Genomic DNA, 17,297 nt, shown 5'->3' with positions numbered 1-17,297 from the left:
ACCCGCTGTCCGATTGGTCAAGTCCGCACACGTGGGTTGCGTTACCAAGGTACACAAACCCGGCCTCCTCCTTGGTTACCCGCTCCGGCAGCGTGACGTAGGTGTAGACAGATCTATGTTCTGAGTACAGTGGCAGACAGGTTTCGTTGCTGCTGACTGTGTCTCCAGCCATAAGATTGTTTGTGGAGTGATTAACCCCACAGTACGCCAACAGTGTGGAGATATGTCAGTCCGGAATAACAAACAGTAAAAAAAAAATTAACAAATTAGCTAGAACAAACTGTGATAACTTGTACTGCAAGGGTATACCCAAAGGAATAGGTGTCTCAATCGCTATGTGCAGTGAGGTGCCATATGATGATAAAGCACAGTAGTGGTCATATCTAGTGAGATAATTGAAATGTGAACAGCCCATCTAAGAGACAATAGTGATTTAACAGTTGCCGTGCGGTATCAAAAACTGTTACCTGTAGGTCAAAGATTGTCCTTAGTACAATACCCAGTATTCCCATGTTGTCTCCATACATGGTACTAACTGGGCCCAACACTGCTTAATTGCCAAGTTCAGATGGGGTTGGATGGACTCCAGTGTGGTATGATTGTATCAGACAATTATGCCCCTATGTAATAATGCACAATATGATAGTACTGTCACTAGTCTCTCAATCATAATATATCACGTGTGCAAATATGTAAGGGTGGACACCACTAGTGGTGCTCAGTGTCTGAGAGACAGTCGGGAGGGGTGGAGAAGGTGCACCAGGTTCCTTGATACAACACCCAGTATTCCCACCTTGTCTCCAAGTGTGGTACTGACTAGACCCATCACTGCTTAATTGCCAAGATCAGACGGGATCGGATGGGATCCAGTGTGGTATGGTAGTATCAGTCTCCATGGTATGGAGGATAGGATAGTGCAGGACAATCAAGGATTGGTAGGTGACAATTAATAAGGGCATGTCAATGATAGTGTGACATGACAAACGGCGGTGTCTCAGAAAAAAAAACCAAAAAAGGTTTGACCCAATACAGTAATGTACAGAGTCAAAGGAAGCATCCTAAGCGGAATTCTTCATTGAGCCCATTTGGGGCCAATGTTTGTAGTCTATCAATCCATTGATGTTCTCTCTGTAGAAGAATTTTGTTGCGGTCACCACCCCTCTGGAGCGGTGGGATTTGGTCCAAGATGCAACACTTAAGTTGGTTGATAGTGTGATTTGCTTCCCTAAAATGTCTGGCCACAGGTAAATTTGCAAAGTCACCTGAGGCCCCTCCTTGGGTGATGCTCTTTTTGATTGTGGAGCGATGTTGGCCTAAGCGTTCTTTTAGCATTCTGCTAGTTTTACCAACATAAAGCAGGTTGCATGGACATTTCAACACATAGACCACAAATTTACTGTTGCAGTCAAGCCTTTGTCTGATGGTGTAAGACTTGTTATCCTGAGGGTTAATGAACCGATTGCCAAGTAGCAAGAAAGGACAGTTTGGACAGCCTGTACATTTATAAACCCCTGTTTTGGTAGTCAACCAGTGAGAAGATATACTCTTTTTCCTTTTGGAAAAATCTTACAACAAGCATGTCTTTCAAGTTTGGTCCTCGTTTATACGCAAACCTAGGTGGTTGTTTGATGGCCTTAGCCAGATTGGGATCTGTGCTAATGAGATGCCAATGTTCATGGATCTTGTTGCGAATGAATTTAGAAGCAGTGGTGTACATACTGACAAAATTAAATCTGTCATTGTCTCTGTTGGAGGAATTGTCTTTACTTGATAGGAGTTCCTCTCTCCTTATCTGGCCAATTCTTGTAATTGCCGTGTCGATCTCCTCTTTTGAGTATCCACGGTCAAGGAAGCGTTGACTCATGGACTGTAGAGCTGAGGGTATATCAGCAGGGTTAGAGGTGATACGTAACACTCTGAGGAGTTGTGAAAACGGTAGACCTCCTTTGAGTGGTGCCGGATGGAAACTGGTCGAGAGCAAAAGGGTGTTTCTATCAGAGTCTTTGCAGTAAATTCTAGTGGTTAGTGTATTGTTGGAGAGGAGAATGGATACATCCAAAAAATTGATTTCTGATTTGCTAAACGTGAGGCTGAATCTAATAGTGCCAGGGAGTGAATTCAGATGATCGATAAAGGTCAGGAGGGTTTTTTCTCCCCCGTGCCATATAAAAAATAAATCATCGATATAGCGAACATACGCGGTCAAAAAGCGGCCAAAAACAGGGTGACCTGTGATGTGTTCTCGTTCATACGCTGACATAAAAATGTTGGCGTATGCTGGGGCCATGTTAGACCCCATAGCAGTGCCCTGCTTCTGCAGGAAAAAACAGTTTTCAAACAGAAAATAATTCTTGTTCAAGATAAGGTTGATTAGTAATATCATATATTCTGATGGAGGTCCAAAGTATCTGTCACTTTCTGTTATTGATCGTCTGCATGATTCAATTCCAAGTGCATGTGGAATGTTGGTGTATAAACTTGAGACATCGAGTGTTACCAACAGTGCATCATCGGGAATGTGTTTAACGTCATCCAATTTCTTTAGAAAGTCAGTTGTATCTTCAATGTAGCTAGCTGCACTTTTAGCGAGGGGTTGTAGATAAAAATCTACAAACTGTGAGAGTGGTTGACACAAAGATCCCCGTGCTGAGATAATTGGACGTCCGGGTGGTGCTGTTAGCGATTTATGAATTTTTGGTAGAGTATACAGGATTGGGGTCTTAGGATGAGGTGTGGTCAAGAAATCCGCAGTGGTCTGATTGATGTACCTGTTATTGACTCCCAAATTGATTATTGAGTCAATTTCCTTTTTGTACGTCCATGTGGGATCGTAAAGGAGATTTTGGTAGCATGTTGAATTGGATAGTTGCCCATAGGTCTCTTGTATATAGTAATCATAGTCAAGGAGGACAATGCCCCCTCCCTTATCTGCCGACCAAGTGTTTGTCATTCTGTAGAGATTTGATAGCAGCTCTTTCTTCCTTCGTAATATTTGAATAACTAGTCTTTTGCTCCTTTATGTAAGGCATCGTGTCTCTCTTAAGTACCCTTAAAAAGGTGTGAATAGAGGGATTGAGTGTCGGAGGATCGAATTGGCTTGACTTCTTTAGCGGACATTGAAGTATAGAGGATGGAGCCATCGTGGTAGAGTCAGGACACTGAGTGTTGGAGTAAAAGTCTTTTAAACGGAGTTGTCTTCCTAATTTGTAGAGGTCGACCTGCCAGTGGAAGCTATCCTGGCCCACCGTGGGAACAAAAGACAGTCCCTTGTTTAGGATGGACAGTTCATCGTCAGTCAGTTTGTGTTTGGATAAGTTGAAGACTACTGATGTCTGTACTCTGTTCACAGTGGTTTTCTTCTTCCTTTTTCTCCCACCTCTACGGGTGGGTAAAGCGGGTTTTTTGGAGCCCTCCTGTTGCGTTCGGATCTGGAGAGATAGGTTGCTCCCTGTGCAGATGTTGATGGTACATCAGAGTCACTTGCTGACGTTTGGGATCTGCTTTCAATGTCTGTGAATGGTGTGGTCGGTCTGCGCCCTCCACGTCTCTGTTGTGGTCTGTATTTGCGTTGCTCACTCCGTGAGACCCAGGGGTATACCCTGTTTTCTTTATAATCCAATTTGACCTGCTTGTATTTATTTTTTTTAAATTTTAGCAGGTCACCACGAAATTTGTCAATGTCTTTGTTCAATTTGGTAAACAAATCGCAGTCAGGAGATTGTATTGTCCTAAAAAGTTCCGACGCCTCCAATTCTGAGATGTCCCTTCTAATTTCAGTTAAATCTATGCCAGCCTGCTCAATTACAAGCAGCATTAGATCCTGAGAACATTTATTCAAAATATTGCACCACTTCGTGCAAAAGTCATTATTGTGCCTCCCCAATGTGGGTTGATTGTGTAATCTAAACCCCCTAGGTATAAGGGATTCTTTGTAGTATTGGGAGAGAGTTAGGCCATGTAGGTGTAGCTCAACCTCTCTCTTTTTAAGTCTGAGCAAATCATTTATGAATTCCTCAGGGCTATCCTTGTCAAACGCCAAGGATTCAGTGTCGCCAAAGAGGATTCGTTCTGCGTCTGTTTTATCAAATTGGAGGACCGAGATTAAATCTTTATTGACACTGGTAGACATTTATATACACCTAGGTATAATGTATGATATGGAAAAGGTGAAAAAATACGGAAAAAAAATTACAAAAAAAAAAAAAAATTTTTACAAATAGCAACAAGAAAATTACTGTATGCAGCTGACAAAGAAAAAAGATCACCATTTATTTCCAAAAAAAATAATTGAATAATTAAATGAACAACAATGTCCTAAAAGAAGGACAGAAAAAACTGTGATCAGTTGATCCCATTTATGGAGATCAAAATCACTCCGACTGGTGCAAGTCAAAAAAATGTAGATACAGTATGTAAACAGAAATGACAGCACTCTATGTCAGTAATGGTGAATTTCCGGTGCAGGGTCCTGGCAATTGATGTACAAACACTCACTTCCTCCACAATGGAAAAAAGAAATTAGACCAGCACTCACGTTTGAAAGAAGAAAAGGGTTTTTTATTCCTGACAGTCCATCTGGAAATACCCACTGCTACGTTCCGCCCAACAGCTGTTTCAACGCTTTCTGGTTTTCATCAGGGGCAATTTGTCACTCTGTCCGGAGCCCTTTTAAGGAGTGGAGAGGGTGCCGAGGGTTTAGAAACCGGAAGTCCGTCAGCGGGACGCAGCGCGTCACACCCGCTGTCCGATTGGTCAAGTCCGCACACGTGGGTTGCGTTACCAAGGTACACAAACCCGGCCTCCTCCTTGGTTACCCGCTCCGGCAGCGTGACGTAGGTGTAGACAGATCTATGTTCTGAGTACAGTGGCAGACAGGTTTCGTTGCTGCTGACTGTGTCTCCAGCCATAAGATTGTTTGTGGAGTGATTAACCCCACAGTACGCCAACAGTGTGGAGATATGTCAGTCCGGAATAACAAACAGTAAAAAAAAAAAATTAACAAATTAGCTAGAACAAACTGTGATAACTTGTACTGCAAGGGTATACCCAAAGGAATAGGTGTCTCAATCGCTATGTGCAGTGAGGTGCCATATGATGATAAAGCACAGTAGTGGTCATATCTAGTGAGATAATTGAAATGTGAACAGCCCATCTAAGAGACAATAGTGATTTAACAGTTGCCGTGCGGTATCAAAAACTGTTACCTGTAGGTCAAAGATTGTCCTTAGTACAATACCCAGTATTCCCATGTTGTCTCCATACATGGTACTAACTGGGCCCAACACTGCTTAATTGCCAAGTTCAGATGGGGTTGGATGGACTCCAGTGTGGTATGATTGTATCAGACAATTATGCCCCTATGTAATAATGCACAATATGATAGTACTGTCACTAGTCTCTCAATCATAATATATCACGTGTGCAAATATGTAAGGGTGGACACCAATCAAGGATTGGTAGGTGACAATTAATAAGGGCATGTCAATGATAGTGGGTCAAACCTTTTTTGGTTTATTTTTCTGAGACACCGCCGTGTGTCATGTCACACTATCATTGACATGCCCTTATTAATTGTCACCTACCAATCCTTGATTGTCCTGCACTATCAAATCCTCCATACCATGGAGACTGATACTACCATACCACACTGGATCCCATCCGATCCCGTCTGATCTTGGCAATTAAGCAGTGATGGGCCTAGTCAGTACCACACTTGGAGACAAGGTGGGAATACTGGGTGTTGTATCAAGGAACCTGGTGCACCTTCTCCACCCCTCCCGACTGTCTCTCAGACACTGGGCACCACTAGTGGTGTCCACCCTTACATATTTGCACACGTGATATATTATGATTGAGAGACTAGTGACAGTACTATCATATTGTGCATTATTACATAGGGGCATAATTGTCTGATACAATCATACCACACTGGAGTCCATCCAACCCCATCTGAACTTGGCAATTAAGCAGTGTTGGGCCCAGTTAGTACCATGTATGGAGACAACATGGGAATACTGGGTATTGTACTAAGGACAATCTTTGACCTACAGGTAACAGTTTTTGATACCGCACGGCAACTGTTAAATCACTATTGTCTCTTAGATGGGCTGTTCACATTTCAATTATCTCACTAGATATGACCACTACTGTGCTTTATCATCATATGGCACCTCACTGCACATAGCGATTGAGACACCTATTCCTTTGGGTATACCCTTGCAGTACAAGTTATCACAGTATGTTCTAGCTAATTTGTTAATTTTTTTTTTTACTGTTTGTTATTCCGGACTGACATATCTCCACACTGTTGGCGTACTGTGGGGTTAATCACTCCACAAACAATCTTATGGCTGGAGACACAGTCAGCAGCAACGAAACCTGTCTGCCACTGTACTCAGAACATAGATCTGTCTATACCTACGTCACGCTGCCGGAGCGGGTAACCAAGGAGGAGGCCGGGTTTGTGTACCTTGGTAACGCAACCCACGTGTGCGGACTTGACCAATCGGACAGCGGGTGTGACGCGCTGCGTCCCGCTGACGGACTTCCGGTTTCTAAACCCTCGGCACCCTCTCCACTCCTTAAAAGGGCTCCGGACAGAGTGACAAATTGCCCCTGATGAAAACCAGAAAGCGTTGAAACAGCTGTTGGGCGGAACGTAGCAGTGGGTATTTCCAGATGGACTGTCAGGAATAAAAAACCCTTTTCTTCTTTCAAACGTGAGTGCTGGTCTAATTTCTTTTTTCCATTGTGGAGGAAGTGAGTGTTTGTACATCAATTGCCAGGACCCTGCACCGGAAATTCACCATTACTGACATAGAGTGCTGTCATTTCTGTTTACATACTGTATCTACATTTTTTTGACTTGCACCAGTCGGAGTGATTTTGATCTCCATAAATGGGATCAACTGATCACAGTTTTTTCTGTCCTTCTTTTAGGACATTGTTGTTCATTTAATTATTCAATTATTTTTTTTGGAAATAAACGGTGATCTTTTTTCTTTGTCAGCTGCATATAGTAATTTTCTTGTTGCCATTTGTAAAATTTTTTTTTTTTTTTTTGTAATTTTTTTTCCGTATTTTTTCACCTTTTCCATATCATACATTATACCCCGGTGTATATAAATGTCTACCAGTGTCAATAAAGATTTAATCTCGGTCCTCCAATTTGATAAAACAGACGCAGAACGAATCCTCTTTGGCGACACTGAATCCTTGGCGTTTGACAAGGATAGCCCTGAGGAATTCATAAATGATTTGCTCAGACTTAAAAAGAGAGAGGTTGAGCTACACCTACATGGCCTAACTCTCTCCCAATACTACAAAGAATCCCTTATACCTAGGGGGTTTAGATTACACAATCAACCCACATTGGGGAGGCACAATAATGACTTTTGCACGAAGTGGTGCAATATTTTGAATAAATGTTCTCAGGATCTAATGCTGCTTGTAATTGAGCAGGCTGGCATAGATTTAACTGAAATTAGAAGGGACATCTCAGAATTGGAGGCGTCGGAACTTTTTAGGACAATACAATCTCCTGACTGCGATTTGTTTACCAAATTGAACAAAGACATTGACAAATTTCGTGGTGACCTGCTAAAATTTAAAAAAAATAAATACAAGCAGGTCAAATTGGATTATAAAGAAAACAGGGTATACCCCTGGGTCTCACGGAGTGAGCAACGCAAATACAGACCACAACAGAGACGTGGAGGGCGCAGACCGACCACACCATTCACAGACATTGAAAGCAGACCCCAAACATCAGCAAGTGACTCTGATGTACCATCAACATCTGCACAGGGAGCAACCTATCTCTCCAGATCCGAACGCAACAGGAGGGCTCCAAAAAACCCGCTTTACCCACCCGTAGAGGTGGGAGAAAAAGGAAGAAGAAAACCACTGTGAACAGAGTACAGACATCAGTAGTCTTCAACTTATCCAAACACAAACTGACTGACGATGAACTGTCCATCCTAAACAAGGGACTGTCTTTTGTTCCCACGGTGGGCCAGGATAGCTTCCACTGGCAGGTCGACCTCTACAAATTAGGAAGACAACTCCGTTTAAAAGACTTTTACTCCAACACTCAGTGTCCTGACTCTACCACGATGGCTCCATCCTCTATACTTCAATGTCCGCTAAAGAAGTCAAGCCAATTCGATCCTCCGACACTCAATCCCTCTATTCACACCTTTTTAAGGGTACTTAAGAGAGACACGATGCCTTACATAAAGGAGCAAAAGACTAGTTATTCAAATATTACGAAGGAAGAAAGAGCTGCTATCAAATCTCTACAGAATGACAAACACTTGGTCATCAGAGCGGCAGATAAGGGAGGGGGCATTGTCCTCCTTGACTATGATTACTATATACAAGAGACCTATGGGCAACTATCCAATTCAACATGCTACCAAAAACTCCTTTACGATCCCACATGGACGTACAAAAAGGAAATTGACTCAATAATCAATTTGGGAGTCAATAACAGGTACATCAATCAGACCACTGCGGATTTCTTGACCACACCTCATCCTAAGACCCCAATCCTGTATACTCTACCAAAAATTCATAAATCGCTAACAGCACCACCCGGACGTCCAATTATCTCAGCACGGGGATCTTTGTGTCAACCACTCTCACAGTTTGTAGATTTTTATCTACAACCCCTCGCTAAAAGTGCAGCTAGCTACATTGAAGATACAACTGACTTTCTAAAGAAATTGGATGACGTTAAACACATTCCCGATGATGCACTGTTGGTAACACTCGATGTCTCAAGTTTATACACCAACATTCCACATGCACTTGGAATTGAATCATGCAGACGATCAATAACAGAAAGTGACAGATACTTTGGACCTCCATCAGAATATATGATATTACTAATCAACCTTATCTTGAACAAGAATTATTTTCTGTTTGAAAACTGTTTTTTCCTGCAGAAGCAGGGCACTGCTATGGGGTCTAACATGGCCCCAGCATACGCCAACATTTTTATGTCAGCGTATGAACGAGAACACATCACAGGTCACCCTGTTTTTGGCCGCTTTTTGACCGCGTATGTTCGCTATATCGATGATTTATTTTTTATATGGCACGGGGGAGAAAAAACCCTCCTGACCTTTATCGATCATCTGAATTCACTCCCTGGCACTATTAGATTCAGCCTCACGTTTAGTAAATCAGAAATCAATTTTTTGGATGTATCCATTCTCCTCTCCAACAATACACTAACCACTAGAATTTACTGCAAAGACTCTGATAGAAACACCCTTTTGCTCTCGACCAGTTTCCATCCGGCACCACTCAAAGGAGGTCTACCGTTTTCACAACTCCTCAGAGTGTTACGTATCACCTCTAACCCTGCTGATATACCCTCAGCTCTACAGTCCATGAGTCAACGCTTCCTTGACCGTGGATACTCAAAAGAGGAGATCGACGCGGCAATTACAAGAATTGGCCAGATAAGGAGAGAGGAACTCCTATCAAGTAAAGACAATTCCTCCAACAGAGACAATGACAGATTTAATTTTGTCAGTATGTACACCACTGCTTCTAAATTTATTCGCAACAAGATCCATGAACATTGGCATCTCATTAGCACAGATCCCAATCTGGCTAAGGCCATCAAACAACCACCTAGGTTTGCGTATAAACGAGGACCAAACTTGAAAGACATGCTTGTTGTAACAGATTTTTCCAAAAGGAAAAAGAGTATATCTTCTCACTGGTTGACTACCAAAACAGGGGTTTATAAATGTACAGGCTGTCCAAACTGTCCTTTCTTGCTACTTGGCAATCGGTTCATTAACCCTCAGGATAACAAGTCTTACACCATCAGACAAAGGCTTGACTGCAACAGTAAATTTGTGGTCTATGTGTTGAAATGTCCATGCAACCTGCTTTATGTTGGTAAAACTAGCAGAATGCTAAAAGAACGCTTAGGCCAACATCGCTCCACAATCAAAAAGAGCATCACCCAAGGAGGGGCCTCAGGTGACTTTGCAAATTTACCTGTGGCCAGACATTTTAGGGAAGCAAATCACACTATCAACCAACTTAAGTGTTGCATCTTGGACCAAATCCCACCGCTCCAGAGGGGTGGTGACCGCAACAAAATTCTTCTACAGAGAGAACATCAATGGATTGATAGACTACAAACATTGGCCCCAAATGGGCTCAATGAAGAATTCCGCTTAGGATGCTTCCTTTGACTCTGTACATTACTGTATTGGGTCAAACCTTTTTTGGTTTATTTTTCTGAGACACCGCCGTGTGTCATGTCACACTATCATTGACATGCCCTTATTAATTGTCACCTACCAATCCTTGATTGTCCTGCACTATCCTATCCTCCATACCATGGAGACTGATACTACCATACCACACTGGATCCCATCCGATCCCGTCTGATCTTGGCAATTAAGCAGTGATGGGCCTAGTCAGTACCACACTTGGAGACAAGGTGGGAATACTGGGTGTTGTATCAAGGAACCTGGTGCACCTTCTCCACCCCTCCCGACTGTCTCTCAGACACTGGGCACCACTAGTGGTGTCCACCCTTACATATTTGCACACGTGATATATTATGATTGAGAGACTAGTGACAGTACTATCATATTGTGCATTATTACATAGGGGCATAATTGTCTGATACAATCATACCACACTGGAGTCCATCCAACCCCATCTGAACTTGGCAATTAAGCAGTGTTGGGCCCAGTTAGTACCATGTATGGAGACAACATGGGAATACTGGGTATTGTACTAAGGACAATCTTTGACCTACAGGTAACAGTTTTTGATACCGCACGGCAACTGTTAAATCACTATTGTCTCTTAGATGGGCTGTTCACATTTCAATTATCTCACTAGATATGACCACTACTGTGCTTTATCATCATATGGCACCTCACTGCACATAGCGATTGAGACACCTATTCCTTTGGGTATACCCTTGCAGTACAAGTTATCACAGTTTGTTCTAGCTAATTTGTTAATTTTTTTTTTACTGTTTGTTATTCCGGACTGACATATCTCCACACTGTTGGCGTACTGTGGGGTTAATCACTCCACAAACAATCTTATGGCTGGAGACACAGTCAGCAGCAACGAAACCTGTCTGCCACTGTACTCAGAACATAGATCTGTCTACACCTACGTCACGCTGCCGGAGCGGGTAACCAAGGAGGAGGCCGGGTTTGTGTTCCTTGGTAACGCAACCCACGTGTGCGGACTTGACCAATCGGACAGCGGGTGTGACGCGCTGCGTCCCGCTGACGGACTTCCGGTTTCTAAACCCTCGGCACCCTCTCCACTCCTTAAAAGGGCTCCGGACAGAGTGACAAATTGCCCCTGATGAAAACCAGAAAGCGTTGAAACAGCTGTTGGGCGGAACGTAGCAGCGGGTATTTCCAGATGGACTGTCAGGAATAAAAAACCCTTTTCTTCTTTCAAACGTGAGTGCTGGTCTAATTTCTTTTTTCCATTGTGGAGGAAGTGAGTGTTTGTATATATATATATATATATATATATATATATATATACACTGTATATGGTATATACATATTTATATAATTATATACAGTATAATGTGCAGATGCATGTCATTAAGTGTGCCAAACCTGTAAAGTGGTATTGTATAATCATAATTCAATATATTTATATAATTATTATATTTATAGTGTATAGCTGCTACAGCAGCAGCCAGGCAGCCCTTGAAGCATCTGACTTCTCACCTCACTACTGGGGAGCGTCAGGCCATGGGCGCAACTAGGGGGGGCTAAGGGGGCGGGCATGTGCCCCGGGTGCAGAATCTGAGAGGGTGCAGAGATGGGTACTCTGCCTCCCCTCCTTTCTCTCAGCCCTGCTGCCAGGTCCAAGAACCCTCGCTGCAGGTACCCGATCCCCAGCATCACCAATGTGGACTCCCCCCTCCCCGGCAACTAGAACGCTAATGAATGAGGCAGGGGCAGCGACCATGAACTCTCCAGCTGCCCCCTTTCATTTCCCGAGTGCTGGTCCATGGCCGCTCACACACTCCTGTGCCTGACTGCCTGTGCAGGCCTGTGCCTGTACCAGGCCTGTTGACCGGCGCCTTTCCCTTCCCACAGCTCCACCTGATGAGGGGCTACCTATTGCCGGGTCCCAGACAGAACCCTCGGTGCAGATCCCCCACTCCTCAGTACCACCAATGTGGACTCCTGGGAAAAAAAACACCCCCAGCAACTAGAACACTTATGAATGGGGCGGGGGGCGGGGCATTCACACACTCCTGTGCCTGTGTAAATTATGGGGGTAATTCTGAGTTGATCGCAGCAGGAACTTTGTTAGCAGTTGGGCAAAACCATGTGCACTGTAGGGGAGGCAGATATAACATGTGCAGAGAAAGTTAGATTTGGGCGGGTTATTTTGTTTCTGTGCAGGGTAAATACTGGCTGCTTTATTTTTACACTGCAATTTAGATTGCAGATTGAACACACCCCACCCAAATCTAACTCTCTCTGCACATGTTATATCGTGTGTAGTACGGCTGACCGGCGGTCTCCTGACCGCCGGTCAGCTTACCGACGCCGGGATCCCGGCAGCATACCGATGCCGGGATCCCGGTGGGGAGGTGCGAGTGCAGCAAGCCCCATGCGGGCTCGGTGGCGACCTGCGGTCGCCACGGGTTCTATTCCCACTCTATGGGTGTCGTGGACACCCACGAGTGGAAATAGTCCCTGTTGGTTGGCATGCCGACCATCGGGACAGTGACCCGTCGGGCTGGTGGAGGAGGTCATGTGACTGGCGGTCAGCTGACCGGCGGTCACATGAATACCACCCGTTATATCTGCCTCCCCTGCAGTGGACATGGTTTTGCCCAACTGCTAACAAAGTTCCTGCTGCGATCAACTCAGAATTACCCCCTATATCAGCCCCTGGCCCTGTTGCTCAGCGCCTCCCCCTTCCTGCATAGCAGCTCCACTAGAAAAGGAAAGTGTGAGAGGAAGCATCAGCAGATGATAATTAGCCTGAGGTGAGGTCTCTATACACCAAGACAGCTGCTGCCTTCCAAAGAGTGGTCCTAGGACTGGCATGCAGGGCTTTGTAGTCCTACAACAGTTGGAGTCCTCCTCCCCCCAGTGTGTGATACAGTGAATGCATGGCTTATACCAGGTATATAACACCAGCCAGTCCTAGGGACTCCTCTCTGCAGCCAGGATAACCCACAATGTGTGTGTCCCCTACACAGAAAATTGGTAGTCCTCCTCTTTAATTTACCCTAGTTCCTGTCTGACTGGCATGCTGGTCTTTGTAGTCCTACAGCAGTTGGCCAGTCAGAGTCCCCCACAATACTGTATTTGAGGTGCATGTTAGTTTTCTTGTGTTCCTATCCATTTTCTAGGGAATGTGTGCTGGATGCACCCTGACGGTGCTGTTTGTCACTTTGCCAAATGTTTATTACTGTGTTTTTGACATGGTTCCAAAGTGTGTGATTGTGTGCATAGAAAAATCCTAGTTTTGGCCCTGGTCACGCAATATGCTGCATCCATCCAAGGCTTCCTACACGGGGCTTTCAGTGCTGGCACTGCTGTGTAGCTGTAGAGTCTGAGTGCGGCAGCGCCTTTGTGATGTCACACGTCGTGACGTCTGCGGCACGGAGGAGGCGGCGAGGTGAGTCTCTCTGTAAGTATGCGGCGCAGGGAGGGCTAGGAAAGCCTACCACTCCACTGCGCCGCCATTGTACTCAGAACATTTATACCTGTGGCGCCAGGGCGGCATTTGCACCAACTCTGTGGCGGCGGAGGGTAGGAGGGGCGGGCATAGAATACTGCAGTAGAAGGAAAAATGTTTTCCTGTCTACTGCAGCATAGAGCAATGGAGACGCTGTGGGCCTATTTGTAGTGTGGGCCTGGAGCTGCAGCTCCATCAGCCCCACTGTTAATTCGGCCCTGCCTGTATTGTTCTTATGTGTGCTGTATGTACGGCGATGCGAACCACTTGTGGCGCCCCATATATAAAATATAATAATAAGAAGAATGTAGGATTTGCAAAACTTGTGGGCACTGGACATCGGATGTGTGTGTGCTGCAAGTTTAAGTGTTTTTAATACCTCATATTTTAATTTTTCTAAATACATACATATTTGCAATCCTAAGGAGAAACGCTGACAACTATCTCTTTGTTTTGCACTGTATCTTCATGCTCTGTTGCACTAATTAGGGCAGATGACAGTGGTGATGAAACCCAGGGGCTGAAAGTCAATATATAATGTTATAACTCTATGTACTGGTGTTCCCACAAGGATATTATCTCTCTCTCTCTCTCTCTCTCTCTCGCTCTCTGTCTCTCTCTCTCTCGCTCTCTGTCTCTCTCTATTAATATATGCACATTAAAGTAGTACGGATGGTGTAATGGTTAGCATTACTGCCTCACAGCTCTGAGGTCATGGGTTCAATTCCCACCATGGCCCTAACTGTGTGGAGTTTGTATATTCTCCCTGTACTTGCGTGGGTTTCCTCCGGGTACTCCGGTTTCCTCCCACAATCCAAAAATATACTGGTAGGTTAATTGGCTCCCAACAAAAACTAACCCTTGCGCTAATGTGTGTGCGTGTACATGTTGTAGGGAATATAGATTGTAAACTCCACTGGGGCAGGGACTGATGTGACTGGCTGAATATTCTCTGTAAAGCGCTGCGGAATATGTGTGCGCTATATATAAATAACTGGTAATAATAATAATAATAAAGTACTGTAGATGTGAGAGTAAGTGTGGTCAGGGGCTGTTCAGAATAAATGGTCAGCCCTGCAGCAAAGTGGTCTGGTACACAGGGACCAATTCAGACCATGACGATGATGTGCGATTTCTGCACATGTGTGTTGTGTACACACCGGTACGCGCATGTGAAAGGTCCTAAACTGCGTTCTCTTAGAACACAGTTTAAGACCTGGAGGGGGGGCGGGTATGGGGCGTTGATGCCGCATTTTGTGGGCGCCGATGCTTCATATTAGGGGCGTGGTTCGGACAACGCAGGCGTGTCCGGACCGTTTGCGGGGCGGGTCGCGGTGGCTGCGTGACATCACACGCAGCCGCTGCAACCCTTAACATGGTGCTACTCGAAACATGTGAAAGCATCGCCGCTGTGCGATGCTCTTGCATGTCTGCAGGGGGGGGGGGGGGGAGGATCCGGCATGCGGGGGGACTTGCCCTGTGCTGGGCGTCCCCCTGAATGTCAAAGAAATTGATTGCAGATATGCGTTTTCTCGCACATCTACGATCAAGTCTGAATTAGGCCCACAGGTCCTTCTATGATCTGTAGCAGGGAAACATAAGGACCTGTGGACTACATGACCTCTTGCTGCCAACTGCTGACTGCAAACTGGCATTCATTGAGCAGGCATTTGAAACAGAGCTTACTCAGTGGCGAACATTCTTAAGGTACTACCAATATTGGATGTGCTGCTCCTGTAACCTATAGCTGGGCATACAGTATACAATTATCTGCCAGATCTGGCTGCTTGGAACTGGCATGAATTTGTTTGAATGACAGTTTTTGTCCGTTTTCCAGTGTTTAGAAGCAAATGGTCAATTGAACTCTTATTCATTACCAGATTGTCATTCCAACCAGCCAGAGCTGGCAGATGATCTGCCAGATAATTGTATAGTGTATGCCCAGCTTTAGTGACTATTCTGCTCTGTGCATGGCAGAGCAGCCAGTTGGTTATACTGCCAGAATGGTGCATGGTAAGAAATGGGCTCTCTGGCGACATATGAGTCCTTGCCTTTCTTTATAAGATATCAGGAGCATTGTGGATCTAGCACTATAGGGTACAAGTAATTGGAGACTTCTAATGTGGGTTACCTTTACCCTTTGAGGATGATCCAGATTTATAATATTGGATAATACCTCCATGGCAGACTGGAAGGCAAACCTCAATTTTTTTGGTTTACTAACTGATCCACCTGCATCTAATTGTTTATGAAGCATACTGTATATTCTTTAAGACACAGGGTCTCAAACTCGGTCCTCAGGACCCCACACAGTGCATGTTTTCCAAATCTCCTCACATAGGGGCATATTCATTATCCCTTAAAAGTCACAATTTCTACCTTCCTCAGGGAAGGTAGAAATTGTGAAATCCATCAAACTCCGGAAAAACTTTTTTCTAGAGTTTGACAGTGAAACTGTTTGCCATCCTGGGATGGCGAGCAGCTTCCGAATCTCAGCACAAGCTGCCGTTTACATGGCAGCTTGTGCAACAGAGGAGGGGGGGGGGGCGTGCCCGGTTGCGAACTGCCAGGTGATAAGTAAGTGGCGGGGGTGAGCGGGAGTCGCAGCTGCAGCGGGTCAAGTGCCGGCAGAAGGGGTTGAGCGGGAGCCACGGTACAAGTGCTGGCAGTGCGCGGGGGGAGGAGAGTGGGAGCCGCTGTACAAGTGCTGGCCGCAGATGCAGTGGGACAAGTGCTGGAGGGGGGTGCGGCTGCAGCGCGATCTCCACAGCCTGGCACCCCAGCCAGGTAAAGTGCCGGCAGGTGGGGTGAGCTGGGGCGATGGGAAACACACTGTGCTAGTAGCGTGAGCCAGGCAGCGGGACACAGTGCCAGCAGGGGGTGGGCAGGGGGAGCCATGACTGCACCAGAGGGGAAAATGATCACTTTTAGAAAAGCTGACTTCTCAGAAAGGCCAGTTTTTCTAAAGTGATAATTTTCTCATTCTGGCATGACGAATCATGAACAAATAGTAAGAGACACTGGCAATGGCACCCTGTGTCACTCACTTCACATGGCCAGCAGAATGGCAGATTTGCACAAAAGTGCTCACTACCCTATGGGTACCTTCTGCAGCAATCGCAGCTCCACACTGACAATGCAGTAGTCCTTATTATAGATTTCTGCTGTGAGTCTTCTGCTCATTCCTACTCACATCATGAGCTGGTTGTAGATCATTGTGTTCCTAAATAATTCTTACACATGAACAGTGCATGCCATTTAGCATACCAAAAACACCCCCTACACCTGGTCCCTCAGTTACCACCATCACTGCTAGAGATAGCCCAAAGCAGGCAATTGGGATTGCACTTAAACCCAAACTGGTGACGTATGGGATCTTTTATGCATCCACATTATCAATTTATTGTTTTGCTAGCCACATAAGATCTGACGCTGCTGCAGGGATAGAGGGCTGAGGACCTGATTCAGAGGTGCCAGCAGTTGCATGTACAGCTAAGATTTTGTATGCAGTGGAGTTGTGAAAAGAGACGCACATCGGGAGCACATTGGTCACACCATCAAACCTCTAAGCAACC

At 45.1% G+C, this 17,297-nt stretch overlaps 7 pseudogenes; 4 read left to right on the top strand and 3 right to left on the bottom strand.

The window, feature by feature from the left end:
• Positions 1-487: 487 nt before the first annotated feature.
• LOC134942354 (5S ribosomal RNA) lies at positions 488-607 on the bottom strand (annotated as a pseudogene).
• Positions 608-768: 161 nt separating this feature from the next.
• Positions 769-888, bottom strand: LOC134949246 (5S ribosomal RNA; annotated as a pseudogene).
• A 4,336-nt stretch (positions 889-5,224) lies between these two features.
• LOC134942343 (5S ribosomal RNA) lies at positions 5,225-5,344 on the bottom strand (annotated as a pseudogene).
• A 285-nt stretch (positions 5,345-5,629) lies between these two features.
• LOC134945398 (5S ribosomal RNA) lies at positions 5,630-5,749 on the top strand (annotated as a pseudogene).
• A 161-nt stretch (positions 5,750-5,910) lies between these two features.
• LOC134942332 (5S ribosomal RNA) lies at positions 5,911-6,030 on the top strand (annotated as a pseudogene).
• A 4,346-nt stretch (positions 6,031-10,376) lies between these two features.
• Positions 10,377-10,496, top strand: LOC134945393 (5S ribosomal RNA; annotated as a pseudogene).
• A 161-nt stretch (positions 10,497-10,657) lies between these two features.
• LOC134942321 (5S ribosomal RNA) lies at positions 10,658-10,777 on the top strand (annotated as a pseudogene).
• Positions 10,778-17,297: the final 6,520 nt, after the last annotated feature.

Source organism: Pseudophryne corroboree, chromosome 1, assembly GCF_028390025.1.
Source record: "Pseudophryne corroboree isolate aPseCor3 chromosome 1, aPseCor3.hap2, whole genome shotgun sequence".
NCBI classification, from domain to species: Eukaryota; Metazoa; Chordata; class Amphibia; order Anura; family Myobatrachidae; genus Pseudophryne; species Pseudophryne corroboree.
Note: the sequence above shows the minus strand (reverse complement) of the source record. Positions and strands in the feature narration are given on the sequence as shown.